Source organism: Achroia grisella, unplaced genomic scaffold (assembly GCF_030625045.1).
Source record: "Achroia grisella isolate CSIRO2021 unplaced genomic scaffold, CSIRO_AGI_Agris_v1 utg777, whole genome shotgun sequence".
NCBI lineage: Eukaryota > Metazoa > Arthropoda > Insecta > Lepidoptera > Pyralidae > Achroia > Achroia grisella.
The window spans coordinates 186,054-214,051 of record NW_026713017.1 but is presented as its reverse complement, the minus strand read 5'-3'; the positions used below and the strand labels follow the sequence as shown (position 1 = coordinate 214,051).

Genomic DNA, 27,998 nt, shown 5'->3' with positions numbered 1-27,998 from the left:
AGCCTGGAAGTTTCGCTCCAGCACCCTTTAAAATCCTTAATGGATATACTTTTTAAGTAATGGATGTGGTATTAGTCAAGTAGCTTGATAATTAGGAGAATGCTAGAAGCTACCTAACTTGTAATTATAGGATCGGTGCTGGTGATATTAGCACTAATAATTATAATAATCCCAGGACAATTCACACAGTGCTATAGTGCTAGACCCAAGTTAAGCTAGCTAAAGCTTATGTTATGATACAAATACACACATATTATACATAGAAAACACCCAGAACGATATCATACTCACGTGTACAAATGTTTGTACCAGGCGAGGAACCGAACCCGCGACTATCAGAGATTAGGCGGTGTGCTAAACCGCTAGACCGTTGAAGCAGTCAACACTACTCACTCGATTGATCATTTTTAATATATATTGTCAAATTATATATTAAAAATGTATATTGTATGTGACTAAATATTATATATATATAAAATGAACTATTTGTCAAAATAAGTCGTTTTTCATTGATTAAGCATATCTAATATATCACTAACTATTTATGGGATTACATATGTATAACTATATTTTCGTTTATTAGGCATCTCGTCACCCGTCGCCATAATAAGGAGTAATATTCATAAACAAAATGCTTGTCCATAATGCTCCTGTGGGTATAAATTAAAAAATAAAATAATTTCTTCCACAAAACATACAATAGATTCTATAAATTCTCTTTATGTAGTCTATAAGACATGATTTATACGAATTTATGATAATTGTAGGAGTTAATGGGTCTATGTGTGGGTTGGGAATTACCTTTGAATTAGTTTACAAACACATTAATTTTTGATTCAAAAATATATAGTATTCATTTGTCCTCATTAAAATAACATTAGAGTACACATGGGACCTTCATCAAACCACTAAATTGTGCAATGGGTTCTTCTTAAAACTATTGTCACTTCAAAGTTACATGGATAAGGTCATATATTTTGAAGGTTTACCTTCTAGTTAAATTTTATATTATTATTATGTTGTAAACATGAAAGATGATATGGTTACTCTTTCATGAAAAATATACTGGATGAGTTTTAAGTACACTTTCAACAAAGTGATCGAGTGGGTATTTAAGAATTTCACCTATTTCAGCCGCCGATTTCTTTGTAAGATGTGTATACAGGGTACAAAGTATGAGTTCCACAGGAGTCACGTATAGTCTGTTGTACTGTTCATCGACTATATAAACGACAGTTGCCACATACCATCACGTTGACTGTCAGCCTATTTAAAAATTAAAAATATAGGTACATAAATAAATTAACACAACGCCTGCATATAAGGTTGCAAATAAACGTCATACCTCATTTTATTATGAATCCTAGCAAGAAACAAATTATCACTTCGGCATATCTCAACTTAGACGTATTTATGCATCAGGGGTGTCAAGCTCAAAGTTATGGCTTTTCAAAACCAGTTTGTGGTCGTGGGTTCACGTCTCAAAAGACTTCAGTTGCGAGGACAGAATGAAGGACAAAGGTTATGGACCTCGACCACTTTGCAAGTTTGGGAAAGTGTAAATTTACAATATAAAATGATCTCTAATCTTTATTGATTGCAAAATTTAAGTTAAATTAAAATTTTAAAGTTTTTTATTAGTCTAGAATACCAAATGTGTTGATTAGCAACCTGATGACATTGTTGCCGTCTATGGACAGGCATGAACGGCACACAACCACAGAAATTACTAAATAGTATATTTTATAGCAAAAAAAAATGAATTTATAGTAACCTCGTCATACCTTATAAGTTATCATATCTGAGGACTAAGCTTCGGAATACAGTTTGCTAATCTAAGAAGTAAAGGTTTTCTATTAAAAAAAATACTAACATCAAAATTATAGAAAACTTGAGAATTTTTTCTTCGAATATGCTTCAAAACTAATTTAAACTTTTTAAGAGAATTTCAGAAAGATTGTTTATTTTTCATTTTGTTTGGTCATTTCATTTTTCGTAAAGTTTTTGCTTTATAAAAAGATAAAAATTATAAAAATGATATTATTTATAAATAATTTCTAAGATTAACAAATCAGTCATTTGTATCCGCATAGCCTATAGCTCAGTGAGCTGCAGCTTCTACTGTATATATAATCAGTCTGACTGACTAAAGATTACTGGCAATCATTGGGTTGCTAGTAATCTTTAATCGAGTTTGTGCAATACCGCGATTATAATCTTGCTATTACATTGACATCAATAATTTGCATGGTAATTATTTTTTTAAATTTCACTATAAAATACCACGCTAAATCCTAATAACAATGGCACAGTAATATGGTTTGTACATTTCCCTGGCTACGGTTGATCGAGCATGCAATTGACGAAATTTTTCGAATGTGACCACACCTAGGGTTGCCAGTCTTATTAAATTTTGTATCGTACAAAAAAACTTAAAAATATCGTAATGTAGAATGGTTTTCACTTAGTATGTCGAACATATTTTAATACCTTGATCATGTAATAGGATAGAGTATTGTGGTAATGCATAAAGCTACATATAATAATAATAATCATCTTTGTTTATCTCAAAGAATAAACTTAAATTAAAACTTACAATTGCTGCTTATAATAAAATTTAGAAGTAATAATCAAGACTATTCCGTTATAGCCTTTATTAATAAATTAAAAGATTAATTACGACGATAGCACTTAAGTCTAGTCTAGACTGTTCTCTACTAGCAAAGTAAACATAAACATTTGACAATAATATCACAAACAATAAAAAAAGAGACAAAAAAAAAATTGTTGCGGTGAAAATTTAACTCGTAAATTGATAACTGCCGCTGCTAAATAAGCTGTGTACATTAACTAGAAAGTCGAAACTTTTTAAGAATGAATACAAATTTGTTGCTATAGTAAAAGATTTACGTCTAAATTGTTGTTAGTCAAAATCTCGTATATTTATACTAATCATAATAATCTACCGCGTACCGGTGAGCTAAAGTATCGTACTCATATAAATATCTCTGATCGTAGACAACCCTGACCACACCTCAACATTGTGATCTTTTTCCCAAACCATGTGTACATTTAACTATTTATTGAGCAATGCGATGGTATAATCGGCCTTTTAATTTTTATGTAACCTCCATTACTTGGGTATGGTAAGTTGCAATTGGTACAGAGGGGTCGGACGGGTCAAACATCTGTACAGATCTTGTTTTGAGATAACTGGTCGAGGTGCGAACAACAGGTATTGTTAATAACTTAGTGCTATTATAAAATATTTTGTAATTAGATAGTAATTGTGATTTCTTTGTACAAACATTCTACAGGTGCTGTTTTTTTGTATGTTTTTATAATTTTATTATACTTGCTATTGTGAGAGGTAGTTATTTTATTATTTAATAATGTGTTACCTCCATATATTTGTGTCTTTTGCTTACAATTAATACTGATTTTGTAAATATGAAATATTGTCAGTTTGTCTGTCCGTCGGCTTGTTACCTTTTAATACTTTGTGACAGATATCACGATATATATATAACATACTCTATCTTCATATCAAACCTCATTAAGATCCGCTCAGCCGTTTAGTCGTGAAGTGGTAATAAATAATAAATAGATAGAAACACTTTCGCATTTATAATATTAGTACGTCTTAGTGGGGACTTTATATATATTAATAAAATTAATCCACAACATATCTATACATATAAATATAAATACGACACATACAACAAAAATACCACTTTTATAATTTTTGGCTGTCTGTCTGTCTGTTTGTTCCGGCTAATTTCTGAAATGGCTGGGCCGATTTTGACGGGACTTTTTTTGGCAGGTAGCTGATGTAATAAGGAGTAACTTAGGCTACTATTATATTAGAAAAAATATATTATTTTAGAAAAATAAAGTTAAATTCGATGCGGACGAAGTCGCGGGAACAGCTCGTCATACATAACTAATACAGTGGTGTCGTTATAATACCATTAAGATACTTTTGAATCTTCCAAGAAAAGCAATAATCAAGCCGAACCGTGAACCAGTCGGGTATCATTTTTTTATAAAGGCATCGAAGGACCAAATCTCCTTCATTGGGTCAATGACCAATGAACCTGCCGTTCCCGCTGACCGGCTACTGCTCAGTTGACCATGGTAATGATGACGGTATTCGTATGAAAGTGGGGTGCTGTACAGGGTTGCCAACTATAAAAAATTTAGTCTCGTACGAAGAATAAACAATATCGTATTTGTATGAAGATCTCCGCACGGTTGCCATCCCTGGTGCTGTAATTGTTCAAAGACTGTCGTTGTTATCTATTTCAGAAATTAAGTTCTAAATTAGACTTTATTACTTTTATAATAGTTACTAGTTTCCTACCGCATATATTTACTGACATACAAAGTAGCCTTTCCTTGACCATCCCAAATGCTACATTCATTACGATAGCAAGCTAATATAGTAAAATTTTTGCAATATGTAATCGGATTAAGAATATCTCTTATTTTTTATTAACAAAGTAATTTTTATAAGCAGATTAAGATTTATATTATTTGTATTTATTTATTTATATAACTTTAATGCATATAGTACAGAGGTAAAAGTACATATGGCGGACTTAACACTTTGTGACATTTTCGGCGCTGCGAATACTATTAATGATATTTTTTTATATGATATTATTTGTATTTTGTCTATATTAATATTGGATTTTGTAATTTATATGTTAGTAATGAAAATCCCAAAAATTATAGTCCACTTTTAAAAATACCGTCAACGTAAACACATCTCAGAAGCATAGATTGTATTCTATGTGACCTGTACCGCGGTACAAGCTAAAATACATATCGATTGCATAAACGTAAACTATAGTAACCAGTATAGCATTTATCGTATTGAAAATCGGTAATTAAATGCCTCTTACGGTTTATCAGTAATGAAAATGAGATCTAGATGAAAGGGCTGTCGTTTATAAATTACAAATGGTACAGCAAAATTGATATTGATCTCCGATTTCACAGTCTGTATTAGAAAATACACAACATCTAAGTTCCGGGTTGCATTCCGGCGGTTGGACATTTTTATGGACAACACTGGAATGTTAGGCATGTTTTGTTTTGTAATGTAGTCATCTTGTATCTAAAGAGGATATAACATTATCAAATATCGTATCGTATACGAGAGGTATTTGTACCGGATGGAAGCATTATTTTAGTTTAGTAGCGAACAGTTAACAAACATATACACAGATTCATTTTTGCATTTATAATATTCTTATGCTTGACCTGTTTGAGGTCATTTTTATTGAATAAGTGTTACTATTCCGTAGATGACTATTATAATGATAACCATAAAGACCTATGAGGACCTACTGCACTGTGCTAGCTGACATACCGAGATTGAATATTTAAGTTGCTATTTGACAATGTTGTTGACAAAAATTTACTATTATGTTACAATTATGTTATTCTAAACAATTTGTATTGTTTTGAATGAATAAATAAAAAAAAATGGAAATGTTTACTCTGACGGGGCACCAGTGTAAGATGATGAGAAAATGAGGTCAGGTCAGTTAGTCTATTGTGGTAAATTCACCATTAATTTATCATGATGGTTTCCAGGTGGAGGTGTACTTGATATGGTACATTGGGACCCCGCCTTACTTCCGATGGTCGCGAGTTCGATTCCTGGCACGGCACAGACATTTGTATTCATGAGTATGATTGTTTGTGTCGGTCTGGATATTTTCTGTGTAAAATATATATAACATATATTTATGAAAAAAATTATATCAATATATTTGTATCAGTTATCTAGTACCCATAACACAAGATTTAGTTAGCTTAATTTGGGTCTAGATAGCTGTGTGAATTGTCCTAAGATTATTATTATTAATGATTACTATATTTTTACTATTTTATTTCTATATTTGTTTCAATACTAGACAAAGTCTCGGATTTACAGCCAACTTTGAAGAAATCAGAAGTACTTGCAGTCACTGTTCAATACTCACTGTTACTATTCTCAAATGGAACAAGTAATTTACTAGTTAACTGAGTATTTTTTTGCATTGAGTTCGTTGACACCGCACCAATGTGAGTGGCACAGCATCTACACGTATGATTTGAGATAGGTACCTCGTATATTGCAATCATTATGCCATCTTTTGATGTAGTTCATTGACTTTAGACGCAAATTTAATCCTCATACAATCTTGTCGCCCCATTAATTGGGGTGGTTACAGAATGATTTTTTCTTACACCGATTCTAAGTAGATTAAAAAAAAGTGTAACTTTTCAAAAGAGCTCAATTAGTTGGAAAAACAAATATGATTTTTCAAAAGTCCTTAAATTTAAGTAAAAACTTCTGTTCCATTTCCATAAATGTTATATATAAAATTTTTATGTATGATATTTATCTTATTATTAAATTGTTATATATATAGATGTAAATACGTAGGGAACATACTTTTACACTTTATTTATTAAAAAAAGTTAACACATGATGACCAGGTAATACACGTAGTGCTGTTCAAGTATATAAGGCAACGGTTTCCATTTACTAACAGGTGGGCTGTCATCTTGTTTGCCGTTCAGGCCACATAAAAAAATACATAAATTCAAGGACTTACAAAATAAAATCGTTATCATAACTATAAAATTTATGTTTGTTTAAAGACACGACACAAAACGCAATAAAATTATCATTCATAGATCATTCCATGAAGGTTCTAAGTTCAATGTCGGAATACATCTCTTAATAACATCCAAGGTTTCACAGACATGTATGGGAATTAAGCGGCCTATAGTTGAGGAAATAACTTCCTCTCTAGTTGTTCATTGCGTTTGTTGAAAAAAATAATACAGGGACGCTTAAACTGGGATCTATATTATTTATCTGAAACTCATATTAATTTACCATAATCCGAGGCAATGCGTACGAGACACCCTTGGTGTTTCAGGCGTACATAGGCTGTGGTAACCGTTTACCATCAGATGCTTGTTTGCCAATGTCGTAGTATATTTATTTATTTATTTTATTTATATAACTTTAATGCACACAGACAAAAGTAACAGTACATTTGGCGGACTTAACACCATGCAGTATTTTCTACCAGTCAACCATAGGCAGTACAGAGAAAATTGTTGGCGGTGCAAAAATAATCATTACAAAAAAAAAAAAATCAAGGCATTAAAAATGATATAATAATAATAAAGAGACTATGAATAGTAATTAAAATCATTATTCACATTTGAATAGACATTAATAACTTTATACAAATACTATAATTTAATATATTTGAGAGAGACGATTTAATTCCCGTATCAAGTAAAATAATTTATAATTATTATAATGTATTGCACAAAATCTACGTATGGGCTAGAACAATATATCATAATACAACTTTACCAATATCCGATTTCTCTCGTTCTCATGGAAAATATGAATCTAAACAAACAAACTTATTGGTATGTTATACTATATCTTTGTCAATTCTGAACCTAATTACCAATCATTATGGTTCACTCCAATGAATGGCTTTATACTAATTACGTACAGTTTATAGAAAGATTATTTGTAATTAGGTATTGGATTTCACGATTCACGCGGTGAGTGAAAGAGTTTCGCTTTCGTTTAAATCCAATTCTACCATATTATTTTCTTATAATTCCACTACGTGTTTTACATCTGTAGTATTTGTGTTGTAGTGCAATAAATTCACATAAATGTTCCAAATTCTCGTAATATGATTAATGAACTGTAATACAGTTGTTAATTAATAATTACAACGTAATAACTGTTTGCTTTTGTTGTTATTAGCTCAAACATTTGCAGACAAGCTAGTCCTAGTCTATCGGCCCGGCCCGTTCCGCACTGACGGCTCGACTTTTCTTTTATTATTCATTCATTTCTCAGTGAAAGTGGACACTTTGTCATTTTGACGTTTGTTTACGTGCCTTGTTTAATAAACCGGCAACGTTACGTTTTGTCATTTTTTGTCGTAACTTCCCAACGGTTACGGAAATATGTTTGAACGTAGGTGTGTGTTTATAGTTGAGATTAATACTGGTTTATGGTTCTATTGTTATATGAAAATTGTAATTTTAATTACCTATAGGTATTGCTTTTATAGCATATTGTTTTGGCTAGCGTTATTTACAAGTAATAGTTTTTTGTAAAAATATGATGGAAACTGAATTATGGCCTGGACACCACACGCGTGACGTTACGGGCAACGTAGGTTACTATTTCTGAGGATTTCAATGTTATACCTATTTTTTTTTATTGGATTGTTTGGGCTGTTGGCAGATGTGTAGCACCTGTAGCACTGCGACCTACATAGATCTATTGTGCTCGCCCTTTTCAGAGTTCGCTACCTAGACCCGTCAGGGACAAGAATTGAAGGATATTCTTAGGAGCGATCGTTTTTATCTCCTCGGGAAAGAGTGTAAACTTTCCAAAGGAGATATTTCGTTGTTGTTGTTCGTTCGTTGTCGATGTTATACCTAACTAACCTGTCATTTCACTGGCATATTTAGTCCTTCATACCGAAATATACCTTTCAAAGCAATAGAGTAGGTCCCGATAAAACTTGCTTATTTGAACATTTTCTATAGTAACTAATTAAATTCAATTAAATTTATTCCATAAATAAGCAATCTAACGTTTCACACTAGTCAGATTTCTTTTTAACAAGTTTGTTTTAGAATTACACGTATCTGAAATTTTTTTAGGAATCGTTCGTACAAACAATCCTAGACTGTATAAAAAATCTAAATAAATATGCTAGACATTGGAATTATAATGAATTTTCGGAATAATGAAAAATACACCTTTATATCTACTGTAATAATTTAGAATGGCGAAATTTCGATTGAAATTAGGTACTACTATATTTCAGACGCGTGGTGTCTGAATACAGATAACTACTACTCAAGAATAACTACAATGTACTTATTCTTTAGTGTTCATTGTATCTGCGTGTAATTTTATTGCATGGACAAACTCCTCATAAATGAGAAACAGCAGGACTTTGGTCAAAGTCTTCTCCTGGTAGCTATTACGTTTATATAATACTGTTTGCTGACTGACTGACTGTCTGACTGTTTTACGACCTCGGTGGTCTAGCGGTCTAGCACACCGCTTTACGTCTGATGGTCGCGGGTTCGATTCCTGGCACGGCACAAACATTTGTATTCATGAGTACGATTGTTTGTATCGGACTTGGTGTTTTCAATGTATGTTTTACAAAAAAAAAATCTATGTATTTGTATCAGTCATCTAGTATCCATAACACAAGCTTTAGCTAGCTTAACTTGGGTCTAGATGGCACTGCGTGAATTGTCCTGAGATTATGATGATATGTCTTCTACGTAATTAACATATTTTATTTATGTAACTATGTTCCAAAAATTAATACCTAGATGTTTATTACTTATTAATATACCCAGGGAAAGTTGAATGGAGATATTACAAAATTATGAGTGAGTCTGTATGAGTGATCCACCAAATCCGTATTCCGAGGTAATTGCATCAGATGGTTTGACGATTTTTTTCAATGATTCATCGCACTACAGTGACTGAATCGTTTGAGAAATAACCTTTTAATAAATGAGGTCATTCTTTGCATTATTTTGTTTGAAATGATTTCATTGTGTGTACAAGATTAGTACAATTATTAATGCGATGCACGGTATGGTAGTCTATAAAATATAAATTATACGAGTGCTGAAGCCACGAAAAATATTTCAATCGTAAACAACGATTTTCGACATCGACAAGTAATAATGTCTGGATGCAAATGTCTAAACAACTAAAATCCTACAAGAAACAATATCTGTCTATAATATTTGAGGCTTTCCCTCAATTATTAGTTGACAATAGGTTATTTTTTTGTTTATGTATCTGTAGCCTATACTACTGAGTATAGAGTATAAATATATATAATCAAAAAAATTGGAAATCAGTTCACAATTGACGAACACCCACATAGTGATCGAACGTAGTACCTCCTTCTTTTTTTGAAATTGGTTAACATACAAATCTATATAATTTCTAAGTCTTACTTGTCTTTTATTATTCTTGTGTTATTTTATAACTGTTAACGATCTGCTCATAGTCTAGAAAACTGATTGCGTGGTAATGGGAGAAAATAGAAATATTTTACTAACGAACCCGCCCAGTCTTCGCACGAGTGTATGTGTGTGTATATACTATATAATGAATGTCGTATATATTTTATCCTTGCATGAACATATAAACTACCTGGAAGAAATTCTCAACTTTAGAGTAAAAATCGTTTGTTTTAATTATTTATTGCGTAGTTTAGAACAACAGACGAAAACATATATATATATATATATATATATTATCGAGTACATCTATGTGCCAGAGAAAGTGGGGCCAAAGTTATATTGCGAATGAGATACAAAACACACTGAATTATAGATTACATTAGAATATATATATTAAAGTGTCCATGCCGTCACAATGTGAATGACCCGTGATGTGCATATAGCTGCAGATCAGTGGAAATAGTGGTACTCGATGCCAACAGTCCACGGCTCCATTATACTTGCAAAATACTTCGTAGAATCTTCTAATATATAAAATTCTCGTGTCACAATGTTTGTAACAATTCTGCTCCAAGACGGCTTAACCGATTTTTATGACATTTTGTGCAGTAAGGCTGAGATAGGTTGTAAACTGTTTCTCACACCCCCAAGTGATAAATTCTCTCATCAATTTATCAATCAAGGTCTCATCAATTTATTTTTTATTTTGGACATTTATTTTGCATTTGATTTTTTAAATACTGTTATATAGGTAGAAGTCCAAGGAATGTTTAATCGCATAATAAATTTCGAAACGTACTATATTTGACAAGAAAAATGAATGGCAACTTTGATATATCATTTAATTCTCAGACAGTACAAAGATTGCTGGGTTAGCACATTAATTTATAAATTTCATATTATAAAAGTAATAAATTATTCCATTTTTAAGTATAATGGTCCCAAGTAATCGAAATTTGGCCATAATTAATTTTAATTTTAATTTTGAACATTATTAAGGTTCTTTTGTCAAAGACTTGCTTTACGTATTAATATTCTAATTTCTACTCTACTTTGATAACAGCGCAGAATCAAATCTTTGATTCACTAATTTGACAATTAACTATATTGACATACAGGCAACGCTGCCAGTATCTTGGGTACGCTGCCTCGATGTGCCGCGTTGGATTACAATGATTGTTTTTTGTGATTGTTTGTAATAATTATGTAAAAAATATATAAATAAAAAGTTCTAAAGTAACTTTAAAAATATAAATACATTAATTTTACTATATTGACATTATTTGCCATTGACGTTTTGTTATCAGTCGTGTAATATAAAGGTAGTGTGTGTAATGTTTTATTCATTATTTAATGTATTTTTTATGCATAACTTATAATAAAATTTGCATTCTGCACACCTTCTCTATATAAACTATAATTGTGTTAAAGTTCATACTCCTCCATCCGTAGACTTTTCGTAAAATAGGGTACAAAGTTTTTGCTTTCCGTTTTAATAATATGTTCAAACATATCTTGGGCTCTCGATTTCTCGCAGCACGTATTTGAGATTGTAACTCTAGCCACAGTTTTACGCGTCTACGAGACACTATCAACTTTCTTCTTTATTACGCATCGAGTAAATTAATGATATCGATTATTCCGGTGGAATCGTTAAACTGATTGACTCTCCAGAAATGAAACGTAATGAAAACATGACTGACAATTTTGCTATAGTGAAATCTATATTTAATTTGTGTGGGAGGAAATTATTTTAATTTGTAATTAGAACTGTGGTTGATCAAGGAAACTAGGGAATTGTCGTAAAATGCATATTATATATATTATACAAGGTAACACTAATAACTAGGACCAGGACGGGAAACCGAAAGAAACAATAGAAAGAAGTGACAATTTAGAATAGAATTTTGTATTCCAAATATTTAACTTATAAACGAACATAGACTATATACAAGTCTATGTTCTATAGAACATAGACTTTTATTCCACAATAACCATTCTTTATTTTTTATAACACTGTGATTGCGGTCAATCATATAGACCACATGACGGTAAACCATAAACTATATAACTTGCGCGTTGCCTTAAAAACTTATGTATAGTCCATATACCGTCCGTATACCATAGTCTCTAGAGAAAACTCGAATTCGGCTAAAGTTATTTATTTGTAAAAAAAGATGCAATCATACATAGCTAATTATAAAAATATGTAAAAAAATTCATTATGCCGGATATCTAGTTGAAACGACTATCACATATTTTTTATTGTATTCACATATCTTTACCGACACACAAATATTTTTTACAATAAATATATTCATGCACGATTATTTCTGTCGGCCTTGCGAGTTCGTGAGATACAGTGACGGGTGATCATACATACTGACAGATTGATTATTATGTAGACAGCCTAGTCGTAGGTACAACATTATGTTAGTACAATTACTTAGGATAATGAGAGCTTGATGTATACAAACTCTGATTGCTTGTGATTTATTACACTAGTTCCTAAATAACTTACTACAGATTAAATAAACAAATAGTTTTCTTGACAACCTTTGTGATGTAGCGGTTTAATACATTGCCTCGCCTTCCTATATTCGCTATTCAATTCCAATACAGATTTTTGTATGCGATCTTGTTGTTTCCTGTATACAAGTGTTTTATTGAATAATATTATTTTATTGTCTGACGGATGTCTAGTATCTGCAAATCAAGATTTGCTTACTTTGGAATTTAATGAATTTGTGTTTGGCAAATGTCTTAACATTTATTTTCTTTCTTCAGTCATTTTTACATAAATATATATTAAGACTTTGTATAAACCTACTCGTACCATATAACCTATATATTCTGCCAAGCAGCATGATTTATAAGATGTGATCGCTTGAAGGATGAAATATCGCAGTGAGATCATAGAGAACACAGAGACATTAGTCCTCAGGTATGACACGGTCATGTAAGAGATGTATTAGAGGTATGACACGACAGCCTACTCCGTGGAACTGTTCTTAGTTCGTACCTACAGGTCTCATATTACTACTTTCCATTAGGTGGTCGCAGCTTGTTTCCAAACAGAGTTACCAGACGACTTTGTACAAAGTCTACTTGTTTTTCGGACTTCTCTAATGCTGTTGACCGCAAATGGTCTTTACAGCTTCACTGAACGATAGGGGGCGAGTGCAGATGGAACCAGCGGACGGCATAAGGAGCGGCTGAAGGCCAACTCTCACCTGACGGATATGATTTTAGTGGGTATGGTGGTGATGGGAGCGGGGTTGGAATGCCCCAGCTCAGACATAGGCGCTTGCAGGTACGTCGTATGGTTTTTAGTGGGTCATCAATTCCACATACCACCCCGCCATCCTTCTGGCGTGGGGTGATGGTCCTTTGAAGATTTTGTTCACGTCTAAAAAAAATGGGATCCGAACCTCGGCTCAGGCCGTCGTAATTTCGATTCCCGTTTGAACTGCCCGGAGGAATGATCGGAGGAGAGTCTACTTGTGTAAAGTATGTGACTTAACAATTTGTTATTATGACAAGCATGGGCGTTGTATAACAGATTCCAGTTTGTATCGAACTCGATTTTTGTGGTGAAAGTATATATACTCGTATAGGTGTTACGAGATTTGATATCTCGATTCAATGGGATAGAACATGCAATCGATACCTTATACATGTAGGTCAATTGAGATGTATAAATCGATTCTAGTTGTAACGAATACAATAGCAATGTTTATAATTATTTTATTGTCGTCGATTATAAAGGTTGTTGCTCTTGTTATTATTTCTTTTATTTTATTGTAAAATAATACTTTCACTAATAATAAATTAGTAATATAATTTAAGTATATTGGGTTTTTATTTTATTGGATGATAATGTAAAGGTGCACCCGCCTGCGTTAACGGTTTACGCTGACGGGGCACTAGTGGACGATGATAAGTTGAACATGAGGTCAGGTCAGTTATCCCATCGTTACAAATTCACCTTATTCGAATTTGTCACGGTGATTTCCAGGGGAGCTTCTGACGTCAACCTGACATGATATGTTGCTAGCAATAGGGTTATTAATCCACATTACTATCCCATTCCTCCCAGTGCAATAGATATTGTCAAGTATGTAATTTATTTAGTACTTGGATTACCAATCTTCGTTCGGTCATTCTTTTTTGTATATACTTTTCCAGGGAAGACATGTAGATAAACTTGAAAATATATTACCACTTTCGGAATTCAAGATAAATCTAACGACATCTCATTTATTAAATGTCAAACAACCTGATATACACACATACACTCATAAACATGTGCATGTGTTCTTTAGTTACTTTTACAAGCACGTAGGTACTGTATTCAAAAATTGTCGGCAACTGTAAGCCTAGTGTCCGATCCGGAAATCGAACTCGAGACTTCAAGGTCTAAAACCGGTACCGAAACCAGTAGACCAACAGCTTAATAAATTATAAACAAGCATAAAACATTATATACGTTTATCTTATTGCAATGTTTGTATTGTAGTTAAAAGCTATATGCAATTTCAAGGAAATATTAAATGTAGAGAGAAGGCTATATCCAGCAGTGGACTGCAGCGAACTGATGATGATAAGATGATTGAATTTAAAGACTGAATAACGTTGTTGTGAGTAGACACCCCAAGAGAACATGTATAAATGATATGAAAGATGATATATATACATAGCAGATGTCTAGCTGCTATATACATAGCAGTCTTAATTATTACACGCACAAATACACTATAATATGGAAAAGGACATTGATTCCTGAAATACAGGTATTTAGAATACTTTCCTCAGAGGTGAGGGACGTCATAAATAGTTATATAAAATATCTGAAAATAAAGAATTATTAATATTATTAATATCAAACTCCGATATGAGCTGATAGTATTAATTATAAAGAGAGAGACAGAGAGATAAAGACATTGTATAGAGCGAAAAGAAGAGAAGGTTCATCTCATTTTCCGGTTTATAGTTTTTTCAAATCCTTAACGTATTGTAACGAATGAACAAACGAAGAAATTTACATGATAAGGTATATTTCTGGCAATAAAGAAGCTAATTAGAATCTCTGTTCTTTCAGATAAGGAGAGTCGTCACTTGAATTGAAGAACCAACCAACGAAGTAACTCCTGCTGTCAATACTATTCAATCTCATCTGTACTAGCTATTACATCTTTTCCTGTTAAATTAAGGAGGTAAGTGCCTTAAACATTATACTACAACAACAAAACAAAGATATCACTGTAACTGTCTGACCGAATGTATAATTTTTTATTGAGACTTTTATAAAAAAAATGCCACCGAGATTATCAAAAAGCTTGTGTTCTTACAATTAATTATTGTTATTTCCCTTATAATAAATATAAATGGAAAAATGATGATGAGGTGACAGCCGTATCTGCATCTGCTTTAAAGGTTCAGATAAAAACGGCTAGTGCAATATTCACAGAGTATGTTGAAAAGAACATAGAAATAATCTTTATACAAATAAAACTAATACTTTTGAATAGTCATATTTGTTTGATGGTAGCACTCATTCGGATGGTAGACTTATCACAAGAAGAATGAGCAAGATACTTGAGTGTTGCTCTTTCAATTAAATGTTGTTTAGTTTAACATTACATTTTTCTACGTTTTGTGAATATAAAAGTAAATAAAAATAACATACTTGAGTAACAAAATGAATATATTAATAGTTATTAGAGCAGACCAGTTCCACAAAGTAAAATCCGTCCTCGAGTATAACGAATACGGTTTGATATATAAACTACAGAGAAGTGATAAAAATATTAATAACTAAATGTGCCCGCGGTTTCATGCATTAAATTTATAACATATAGTTATGGTGATATATAACCTATAAAGTTTCATCAAAATCCGTTTAGTAGTTTTTGCGTGAAAGAGTAGCAATCATCCATCCATACTCACAAACTTTCGCATTTATAATGTTAATAATAAGATTATAAATAAATAATCGTTATTAGGTTAAAGCTTTAAGACGATCCGGATAATTATTTCATTGCTTGGGGTTTAAGCAATTAAATATTTATCCCGTGAATACTTTTCAATATGCCGTCTATAATTTTATTAATAAAACAATTGTAGTTCTTGTATAGATGTTTTATTTATTATTGTCATTTTATTATCATCAATAGACGGCGTCTATAATTACACCCGTACAAATGCAGCCATAACTAGTTAACTCAACCGTTACATAACCAGCATTTTTATTTAAAGAATAACATGCTAATGATAATAATACAGTTTAGTATTCACCGATACTTCCTTGCCCTTTCTCGACGAAGGCGCATTATTCTATTACAATTTATATTATTTCCTGATGACTAACAGACCGGAAACACCGTCTACCTGCGCCCGAGCATAACAAATACCTTACTTTGGACCTTACAAACCTATCTATTTATCTTACAATATTAACGTGACACGAGAAGCATCGTATCTTTAGTATTGTAGTATTGTGTTTAAATTCATATTCAACCGACTTCCAAAATGCAGGAGGTTCTCTGTGTTTTTTTTTGTGTTTATGTTACGCAATGTTTGAGCAGTATTGCTTCGCATTTTATCATGATTAATTTACATAATATTTTGTAATTTCAGCTTATGTGACTACTATTACCTACTGAAAATTTTTATCAAAATACGTTCAGTAGTTTTTTCGTAAAAGAGTAATAAATAGTAAGTTTAAATTCTATGAGGTCTAAAATAATTTATTTTAGAACATTTTAATGTTAAGTTTGTAACCAAAATCTTTTTTGTTTAATTAAATTTTGTTTATGAGATTCCACTACAGTAGCCGTTTACCATAATTTCGAACGTACGCTAAGATTCATTATTTTCTGAGTGAAAACTATATCCTTAGAACTGTGACCCCAGATTAGTCAGAGGTAATATCAACTGTCGCTGTGAGAAGAGAAGACTTAAGTGTTTAAATGTTAAATGTTTAAATAAGTCTGTAAGAATAGAATAGAAAATTATTTATTTAAATAAACTTACATTTCAGCACTTTTGAATAGTCATCACTTATTTTTTTAATGTACCGCTCATTCGGAAATCTGTTTCATCACAAGAAGAACGAGAAACTTTACGTGTTGATCTTTTAAATGATGTGGTTGTAACTTTACCTTTTTAAGTTGTAATGTGTGAATACAAACTACCAACCGGGCGAGAACAAATCCACCATCATCTTTCAGATTAATTCACGTTGTTATCGGTGCTCTCTATAACCAGAGAATTAGTCAGCAACGTACCTTAATTTTTCCCAAAAAGAAGAATTGTATGGGCAATTCAAACAATGGTTTGAAACTATGTTATTTCCATACACCAGCAAGCTTCAAGTTTAAACGAAACCTGATCGAAAGTAGTGCTGTGTGTACAAACACTTAAACGCACCTTATCTCTTGCATAAGGGCGTGCCCACCTGACTTCGTCTTCAGTGTTAAGTTTGGAACAAAATAAAGACTTTTGCGAATAATCAACGAAATAATTTTCAAAAGCAGAATATTATGTCTATAATAATATTAAACATTCAAAAAGACTAATAATTATTTAGTTCTAAAAACATAAGAGTACAAATATAACAGACAGTCCATCTGATTATTATATCTGTAATTATAGTCCCGAAGAAATGTAAATACTAGAGCAACTACATATGCACAAAGGAAGACCTAAAAAATGCGACGAAATCTGCAAGGGTCGTTGCGGCGTTCTGAGGAAAATATATTTAAATATATGTATTTAGCTCCCGTTGAAACGAAAGAAGAAAACTACATATAATAAAATTGATACAATAACAATGACGTTGCAGTCATACTGACATTATATTCCAATATTTATACTTTTATACTACTATCATAAATGCGACCACCTATCTGTCTGTTACCTCTTCATGACTAAACAGTTGAATGAATCTTAATGAAATAGTGTTATAATTTTTATATATTTCGAAAATTACTGATACAAAATTAGACCCTGCACTAGGCGAACCTAGTAACGCGGGAGACCGCAAAACAAATGCCAGTTGATATTAACCATTACAGATGAGTGAATTAGAATATAAAAATATGACTGAATTTTTTTATAATAGTAAGATCTAAAAAAATCTAGAATAGTATAAAAGTGTGTAGACGAAGTCGGGTTAAACGACTAGCACCTAATAAGCCAAATACTCATTCCAAATGCTGGGTCATTATTATAATAATTAACGGGCTTTTCAATTCGTACTCATAATAATCGGTCGATCGCCGCTAGTATTTAGCCACTTGCGTCAAACAACATGCAAGTCGGTCAGTGTTGATGAAAGCCGGCGCGTGAGTCGCCTGTTAATGACTGACTTCTCAATGGACTTACTTTCAAGTTCTATAGTACTCAGTTAAACTATAACTGGAAAACGTTTGTTGATTTATTAAAAAAAATACATGTATACTGCAATAGCACGAGTTTATTTTGTAATGGCAAATGTAGCATCACCTTTATTTGAATTAAAGTGCTGCTCTATCCCACTTCTATTCTAGCTGTATTCTCTATACTAGTTCTATACGTGTTGCGGTATAGAGCTGGCTGCAATGTAGCTGCGATGTAGAGTAAATTGGAGTAATTAGTATCCTGTATGTATATGATGGAATATGTATACACAAATGAAATCGAATCCGTTCAATAGTTTTTGCATGCGAGAGTAATAAACATACATTCATACATATATATAAAAAATAAAATAAATAATCGCAAACTTTGGCGTTTATAATTTTCTAGCGACTATATATAATAGTTCGTATAATAATAATATAATATCTAAGGAAGACACATACATAAAACAACCATCTATACAAACAATTATATCCATAAATATAAATATAATAATAATAAAATATATAAATGTTTGTACCATGCGACGAATCGAACCCACAACCACCGGAGGCAAAGCTTTAGATCCTAAATCGCTAGGTAGTGATTAGACCAGAGTTGCCAACCTGAAAACACGAGAAATAAACATATTTCTACAAGGTTTCCTAGTACAGTTGGTATCTCTGGATCAGACAAGTGCAGTAATTTGAATAGTTACTAATGAAGAGTTTTTTAATAGTCATAAATAGCATCATTAAACCTTGCTCAGAACTTGTGTAATAGACAACTTGTTAACTTTTTTAGATTATTATCTATTACTGTAATAAAACTGTTGTGATAAAAAAAAACTGTACTATGGAAATATATCACAAAAACAATATACGCATATTTTATAAGTGCGTAATAATTTATAAATAACCATCGATCCTTATACCAGCTTCGCATATTCATTTATTGTAGGAATCTAAATTTTTATTATGTATGTACATCCTAATTTATTCGCTTATAATGTAGCTATGTAGCTTTCTATAGATGAATAATACTTTAACGTTGGTTAAGTATTTTTTAATTTAATCCATCACAAAGAAATGAACAAACGTTCAGGCCAATAAAGCCAGGCCTTATTAAGGATTTATGTGATTCTTAAAACATAAATCAATTGAATTGAGAATTTCCTACTTTTTTGATGTCAGTTGAAAATCACGGTTTACAAGTTAACGGTAAATGGATACGTCATAAGTTACATACACTTTTTAAATACATAAATTTTAAGTGTGTAAAGATTTATTTTATTTTATTAAATTGTACATAATATTTGAATTTTAAAAGATTGTAAATTTATTACGGGCTGTATATTTTATTACCTAATGCCGTAACGTGGTAAACATTACTAAAAAATATATTAACGCTTTTCCCTTGCAATAGAAATACCAAATATAGTTAGAGAAAGTGTTTTATTGCCGGATTTAATGATATATAAAGTCCTATGATATGTGACGTACAGTTTTATAATGGTCAATATTTTGTTTCTTAATTGCTTAGATAAATTTCAGTACTATATATTATGGCCCATCTAAAAAAGGAAATAGTCTATTATATGTTTTTACTAATTGTATCACATTTAATTTCACAGTATACTAAAGTATAGTAGATGACTTTATTAAATTAATTTTATTATACTGAGTATTGTTATCGTTATTTTTTCGCCTTTTCAATTTTTCTAACATATGGGCTTATTAAATTATTACTACTACTGATTTATATAGGGGTACTTCTTACTTCAATATATGAATAACATACTATACAGTGCTAATTATATGTAAATACTAAAATATATATTTTATCATTTAGACATGCAGGTTCGATATGAACCTGCGTCCATCGGGTGGAAAGACAATATGTTAACCCGCTATAGAGTCAAGGTTATGTCATATTGTATATAAATGTATATAGGCTCCATTGTACACAATTAATGAACGTGTAGGCTATGTCATCCACGTTCCTAGTCATGTAGGGCCTGTATTATCTACGAATCATATTTACAATAAAGTCCCATTTTTAATTCTAAAATATAATGACATGGATATAAATCTCATTTTTCATTGCAGTAATTATAATAAAACCAAACGTAAAAGAGAATTAGATATCTACTCGATGACAAGTCTCGCTGTTTTATTAAAAAACAGGTTTCATATTACGCTACAATTGCTTCGCAATCAACCGAATGCTGTGTTGCTTTCCATGAAATGTTATGCGCGACAACATATAATTCTGAGAATATCAAAATAATAGCTGAATTTATTTATACGTTTTTTAATAGTTTTGCAAATTAAGTTTATTGCCGTCTTTGTGTATGTTCGTTCTACTATTTCTACTGGCTTTTTTAACTAGCTTTGCTCCAGGTATAAATAAATAACTCTGGACAATTCACACAGCGCCATTTAGTCCCACGGTAAGCAGAGCTTGTGTTATGAGTGTTTTTACATACCGATACAAACAATCATACTTATGAATTAAATGTTTGCACCGTCTGAGGAAACACATTCGCGACCCTCGGAAGTAAAGCGTTATGTTGAACCGCTAGACTACCAACGCCATATATATATATAGCTCACTGAACTATGGAAAACAAATATACTTAAAGACTATGTAATAAAAACAAATAAATATTATAAAGGAATTAACGAAAACTCTGAGTGAGTTTATATTCAACCACTATTTCAGCTTGACTTATTTGTTAGCAGTGTTTCGGTTTAAGGTGAGATATAACAATGTTTTTTTTATACTACGATGGTTGCACAATGGTGACAAGTATACGGCCTATCTGATGGTAAATGGTGACCGTAGCCTATGGACGCCTGAGACACCAGGGGTGTAATGTGCACGTTGCCGAATATATTAGGATGGGAGGCATGACATAATAATCCTTCAAACTTCAATTAGATTAAAATCGTTGGTTATAAAAAGTAAGTTGAGACATCAAAGTCTTATCTTACAGAAATAGTTTTCTAATGAAAAGGTCTCAAAATTAAGTGGTTTAATAAATATAACACTCTCATAAATTTTTCTTATTCATGGGTTACTTATGTATTGTTTTTTTTTTTTACTTTTCTGTCGTATGACGGACGAGTATTGCTTTTTTGTATCCATTTTATTTTATTGTCAATAAAAGTTAATGGATTGATCTGATCAACACAATCATATAGATCTTTTTACTGCCAATCCAATAAGTATAAAATGTACTTACGTATACTTACGGCACAAAATTAAGTCTTCATTACAATAAATTATAATGTATACATTCCACAAATGCATTTAAACACACATAAAACAAGATGAAACAAATTTCTCCTCGGGCTATTACCTAACTTTCATATAAATTACATAAGTATATGTAGAATATTTAATGATATAAATAAATTTGTATCTAACGGCTACACTGGTTCATAAAATCTTGAAAGGTCTTTGGAAAAACACGATTTTATAAATATGTATTATATTGGTTGTATTAAAAACAAGTTTCTATGCTTTTTAAATAATTTATAAGATTTGATGATATGGTATACAGTTCCATTGACGTAAAAAGTACAGATAAAATATAAGCGTTTGGATTTTATCTTCAAAGTATTGAGATTAGTTGATTGTCGATATTTTTTTAACAAATTACAGAGAAAGAATTTAAATATATATATATAACGGATAATTACTTCTGTAAGAATAAATTACACACTTACAGCTATACAAAAATGTAGCAATGGCATTTTTAATTAACATGGATTGAAACTCTTAAATGATATATACTAGATACTCATACATACATATATTATATTAGGTGCAAACATTTAATCTTCTGATAGCTTACATTCTTTTAACTACTTATTTATTTGAGATTCACTAAATTCAGGGTTATATAAAAAAACATGGAATTAAACGTTCAATAATGATATAAATAAAGCAAAGATATTTATTTAGTAAATATGATAGCGTAAATCGAATTCGATATAATAAATAAATAGTATTTGAATTCGATTTTCTGTAAGGCCAATTTAAAAACGTTTCTTGATTTGGTCATTTGTTATTATATTGATATTCCCACAATCAGAACTGAATTGCGCTTATTTGGATAATGTGTAGAAATGAAAATCCTGTTTTTTTTAAGTCCGTTATAAACTACCAAATGTTTATAGCAACTATTTCAAGAGAAGAAACATACGTATAAGTTGGTACTTATCGCTATAGGATAAGTTACTAAGGCACTAAAACTCCCATTAGCACACAAACAATAATGCTAAGCTTTTAACCCGCTTTCATTATCTTAGCTAAACAAAACAAAAAGACATGTTTGATAACTAATGCATTTTGTTCAGAAACATGATCCCCAGTCGCATCTGCAGACAGAAGTGGAAACAGGTAACAATTGTGTGAAAGAGATGGACTACTGTTGTTTATTCTCAGTGCGATAAATGTAGGTGCGATATTTTATGTAATTCATTTAATATTTATATATCGTACTTTAAAGTTATATATAGGTGATAAAACTAACTGATAGAAATATTTAAATACATTTATTTGTTCATATACACATAATATATATAGAAAACTACTATACGATACAAATAATCATACTCATGAATACAAACGTTTGAATAGTGTACGGAAACGAAGTCGCGATCATTGAAAGTAAGGATAATAATAGTAGTTCAGCCTGTGGCTGTGCGCGCTAATCTCAGAAACGACGTAACCGATTTAGTTTCAGTTTTCACTAATCTATTGTAAGCTTCATTTATAATGTATGTTTTGTTGCAAACAGTTTAATGGCAAAAAAGAAACATTCTTTTATGAAATTAAATAGAACATATAAAAATTCTACCTATTTGTAATATTAGTATGAATCATACACAACGTTATATTAAGTTTAACAAAAAGTCATACTAAATAATATTTTTGTCGTCGTATCGACCGGCGCGGGCGCATCCTTTGCGTGCGGCCTTGACAGCGTGACTTTTGTTACTTAAATGTCGGTATCGGGTATAAATTTAAAGGCCAAAGCTATTAGAATCTCATAATAGTAATCACACACCTTCTCAGTAACATAATAATATGCACCTACTGCCTAATCAAGAAGGACACGATTGTAATGGAATGTGGACTAAAATACACTATAATTTATGGACTCACATTTGACAATTTTAATACGCTATTATTGAGTTGGTATAATATATTTTCTCGACTATAATCCCAGATAAGGTAATCAGAAACATTGTCTACAGTCGCTGTAGTGAATGCAACATTTGCCATTTTTATTGTAAATGTAATTGAAGTGGCAAACAATCTTACAGGTCAGATGGTAAGTCGTCACCGTCGCCTATATACATGAACAGTATCACGTCATTTGACGACCGTGGTACCACTCATAAGTTGCCATTGTAGAGGACTATGATGTTATGTCTTTTATTATGTAATTTCACTGCCCTGTAACAAAAATATATCTTACAAAGCAAGCTGCTTCGCGGTTGAAATAGACGCACTCCACGCGGATGATGTTGTACAAGGTTTATGTTAGTTACCTTACTCCTCCCAAATGGGTTGATCGATTTTTATGAAATTTTATATGCATATTCAGTAGGTCTAAGAATCGGCTACTAACTATTTTACATACCCCTAAGTGGTAAAGGATATCCCTAAATATATTTTTTTTATTTTTTCGACATAATATTTTATTTTCATTTTATTCAACCTAAATTTTCACCCTTCTAGCATCAACCTCTATTTTTTAAAAGCGATTTTAATTTATATAGCAAAACAACGTTTGCGGGGTCAGCTAGTATTAATATAAAAAATATTTGTAATGATTGTACAAAATTATGTATCTTTTATTTTTTTTATATCAGTTCTTGTATTGTTGTGGATTGTTGTACCCATAATACAAAGTTTTCTTGGCTTGTGTTAATTGTTCTGATATACTATTATTATTATGTATAATATGTTACTATAAATAATTATATTATTTTTACTTTCGAACTGAGCTATATTTATAAACTCAAAAGTTGACAATTATGTAACTATCCAATGACATATTAAATGCTAGGCTATATTTAAAATTCCTAACCGAATCATTGGCAAATCAACATGTCTGTCCGTACGTTGTAATCATACGGTTATGTCAAGGACAATAGCTACGAGTACATTGTATGCGAAAAATATTTGCTTAATTGAATATAAAAGTAATCATCGCAATTATTCATCACTCGACACAATTTTTTAAATTTGATTGATGTGATGCAATCATTATTACAAACCATATTTATATCTATATTAGTTTCTGGCCGCGACTTCGCGTGAATATAAATGATTACCATAGTCTCTTTCTCCATTCCAAACGCTACATATATGTCAAAATTTTGTGTATATTAGTCCTTCCGCAGATTTGGAGTGCCATCTGCAGTCTTCCTCTATCGTTCTGTGAAACTATAAAGGTCTACTGCGACCAACATTATAAAAGTTCTAAAGAAAAAATCATTGGTTAACGTGTAGATATACAACCATCAAAAACATAATAAACTTGGGCTGAAATTACAGCATAAGAGGCTCTTAGTCTTCTAGAATGATAACGTAGTGTCCGTAATACCGTTCGTATATGCGATGGTTACCACTTGCCAACAGGTGTTGCCGTCAGCTGTTTACCATTCCAACAGTTTTCTATAAAGACTCACAAGTCTCATTAATAAATATTAACGACTACTGTTAACAAGTCTACTATCTCAGTTTTGGTTTCCTTATTATGTGATTTCAATGTTTTAAATTAATTTTTTTATTCTGTCTAACTATCAATATATATTGTTTTTGTTTTATTCTAATGTCACATACATTAGACTAGAATAAAACAAAAACAATATATAAATCAAAATAATAAATGCCAATGCTTCATATTTTCGGGAACCAATATTATTGCGATCTATTTAATCATAGCTCTAGACAAAAAAGGGTAAAAGATTAAAATGCGATACTATTTCTAACCGAACTCGAAAAGAAGAATCGTCTGAACTCGATACACAGTTATTATTTCATATTACTGTATTAACTATTAATAAATGAACATTTAATTTTAGTATTATTACAAAGGATACTAGTTTTTTTTCGGACTACTCTAATGCTGTTGGCCGTAGCTGGCCTTTACAGCTTCACCGGACGTTAGGTGGCGAGTGCAGATGGCACTCAAAAACCGCGAAAGGACTTATGGAGCGGCTGAAGGCCAACTCCAGCCTGAGGGATACGACTTTAGTCGGAGGGCACCACTAGGGGTTCGAACCTCGGCTCAGGCCGTCGTAATTTCGATCCCCGTTTGAATTGGACGGGGGATCGATCGGAGGGGAAAGGATACTAGTACGCGGGTAGCAATGAGGTTGTGTCTTTGACGGACAACGGGGATTAAACTCCTCCTCTGTAAGTTAATAAATCACTCTTCCTCATTCATCACCACGCAATAACTAATTCATTTCATATTATTTTTATCTGTACAATGCAATAACGTCTCAACGCAAAGTCTATTAATTACCTTGACAATATAATATTAGATTGTAAAACCGTGTAACAAAGTATAAAATTGCGTGATCAACGGAATGGTCTTGTCGATCATAATGTTGCAAATAAATTATTCAATTCTAATGAAACGAAAGTTATTACACGGTTATATTACATTAATTAGAACAGTGTGTTAATCATAGACGTAGATAGAGACAAACGCAAGTACCTTATTTTAAATGAAAATAACACGTTCCAATACTGTATATAATTTTCTATGATTGTTATAGAAGCTATTTATTGATATCAAACTCCCTTCTGCACTTAAATACTGCAATATATTTTTACTAACCCTGCAAAACATTGTCAGCATTAAACATTTTACCATTATTAACTAAACTTTTTCAGGATTATTTACAATTGTAACGATCCTTAAAAAATAGTTACAATAATTATTCTTGAGGTATTACTAAATTTTAAAAAGACATAGTAAAATGACATTACTATGTCTTTTTTAAATTTAGTTTATAGAACTTTTAGTATGTCAAATATAGCAATTTTCGTTAATTTTACCATTCATTTTATTTATAAAGTTTTTCCATTCCAACAACGAAACGGCTACAATCGTATATATCATTATATTACCAATTTTAAAAAATATACAGATTGTACGTGAAATATTACATTATTAATCTGTACAGGATTTCGACATCCCCTTAAGTAGAATGTCTAATTAATTAAAAATAGCGGGTTCGATTCCTCGCAAGGTGTAAACATCTGTATTGAGTATGATTATTTGTATCTGTCTGGATGTTTCCTATGTACATTATGTATGTATGTACAAAAAAATATCTAAGTATTTATATCAGTTCTCTAGTACCCATAACACAAGCTCTGCTTACGACAGGACTACATGGCGCTGTGTTAATTGACCAAGTATATTTATTTGTTTATTTTATTTGATTATAATACTTGCTTAATTACCAAACGTGGTAATACCAAAAAGCAATACAGTATATTTCTATTCCACTGCATGATTGCATGTTGTTATAATTAATCCTATCAACTAGAACTAATCAAATTGCATTATTAGTAACAAATTAACTACATAAATTAGACAACTTGCAACTCCAAAAGCTATAAAAAAGAAATATTTAAAGAAAATTCTTAATTACTATCATCAAAAGTACTTGAGTAATCGGTGATTGCGTAGTTCAAATTGAGGTCAGAATTAATGACACATTAAACAAATTGTAACACTACGACTTTGGACAGATACCCCGAAGGGATAGCAGAGTTATTAAAATGCTGTTGGAATTAGAAATATGATATATTGATCTTTAATACTGACGAGGAGAAATAATTAAGATTTTTAAATACGGAAGAAACATAAGTGTTATATCAAATGGTGACCGTGCAGAGGAAGATGCTGTTCAGAGTTTATACGATAATTGATTTTTTTCGGACTACTCTAATGCTGTTGGCCGCAGCCGGCCTTTACAACTTCACCGGACGATAGGAGGTGAGTGCACATAGCACTCCAAACCCGTGGAAGGACTTATGGAGCGGCTAAATGCCAACTCCCGCCTGACGGATATACACACTATAATAGATAAAAGTAGAAGATTAAGTCAGGTCAATCAGCCCATTATAACAAATTTAACAAGAATTAACCGCGATGGTTTCCAGGCAATTGCGTGGATGTAAACCGATAGGACTTGTAACTATATTGCTGGCAATGAGATAACGTTCGTTGAATGCGGTTACGTCTATTAATAAGTTCAAATTCGTAACAAACTTCACATCACAGTTAATAACAATAATAATATCAATGGAGAATTTACACAGCGCCTTCTAGTCCCAACCTAAGTTAAGCAAAACGTCTGTCATGGGTACAACAACAGATATACTACAGCTGGTATAAATACTTAGATATATATTGTATTTTTACCCTTGGAATGGCTGGAATTTATCAAAATCCTCCTCTATATGCAAAGTCTCAGCCCGATCGGTTTAAAATTGACAAAATTTCATAC

The 27,998-nt window shown here is 31.6% G+C and overlaps 1 protein-coding gene across 1 annotated transcript in view; it reads left to right on the top strand.

The window, feature by feature from the left end:
• The window catches only part of LOC131850606 (glutaredoxin domain-containing cysteine-rich protein CG31559-like), a 99,549-nt gene that overhangs the window by 11,141 nt on the left and 60,410 nt on the right, over window positions 1-27,998 (top strand). Inside the window, exon 2 of the mRNA XM_059200901.1 lies at window positions 15,161-15,275. The gene's annotated coding sequence lies outside the window, so the exon portion shown is untranslated. The remainder of the gene's footprint in view (window positions 1-15,160; window positions 15,276-27,998) is intronic.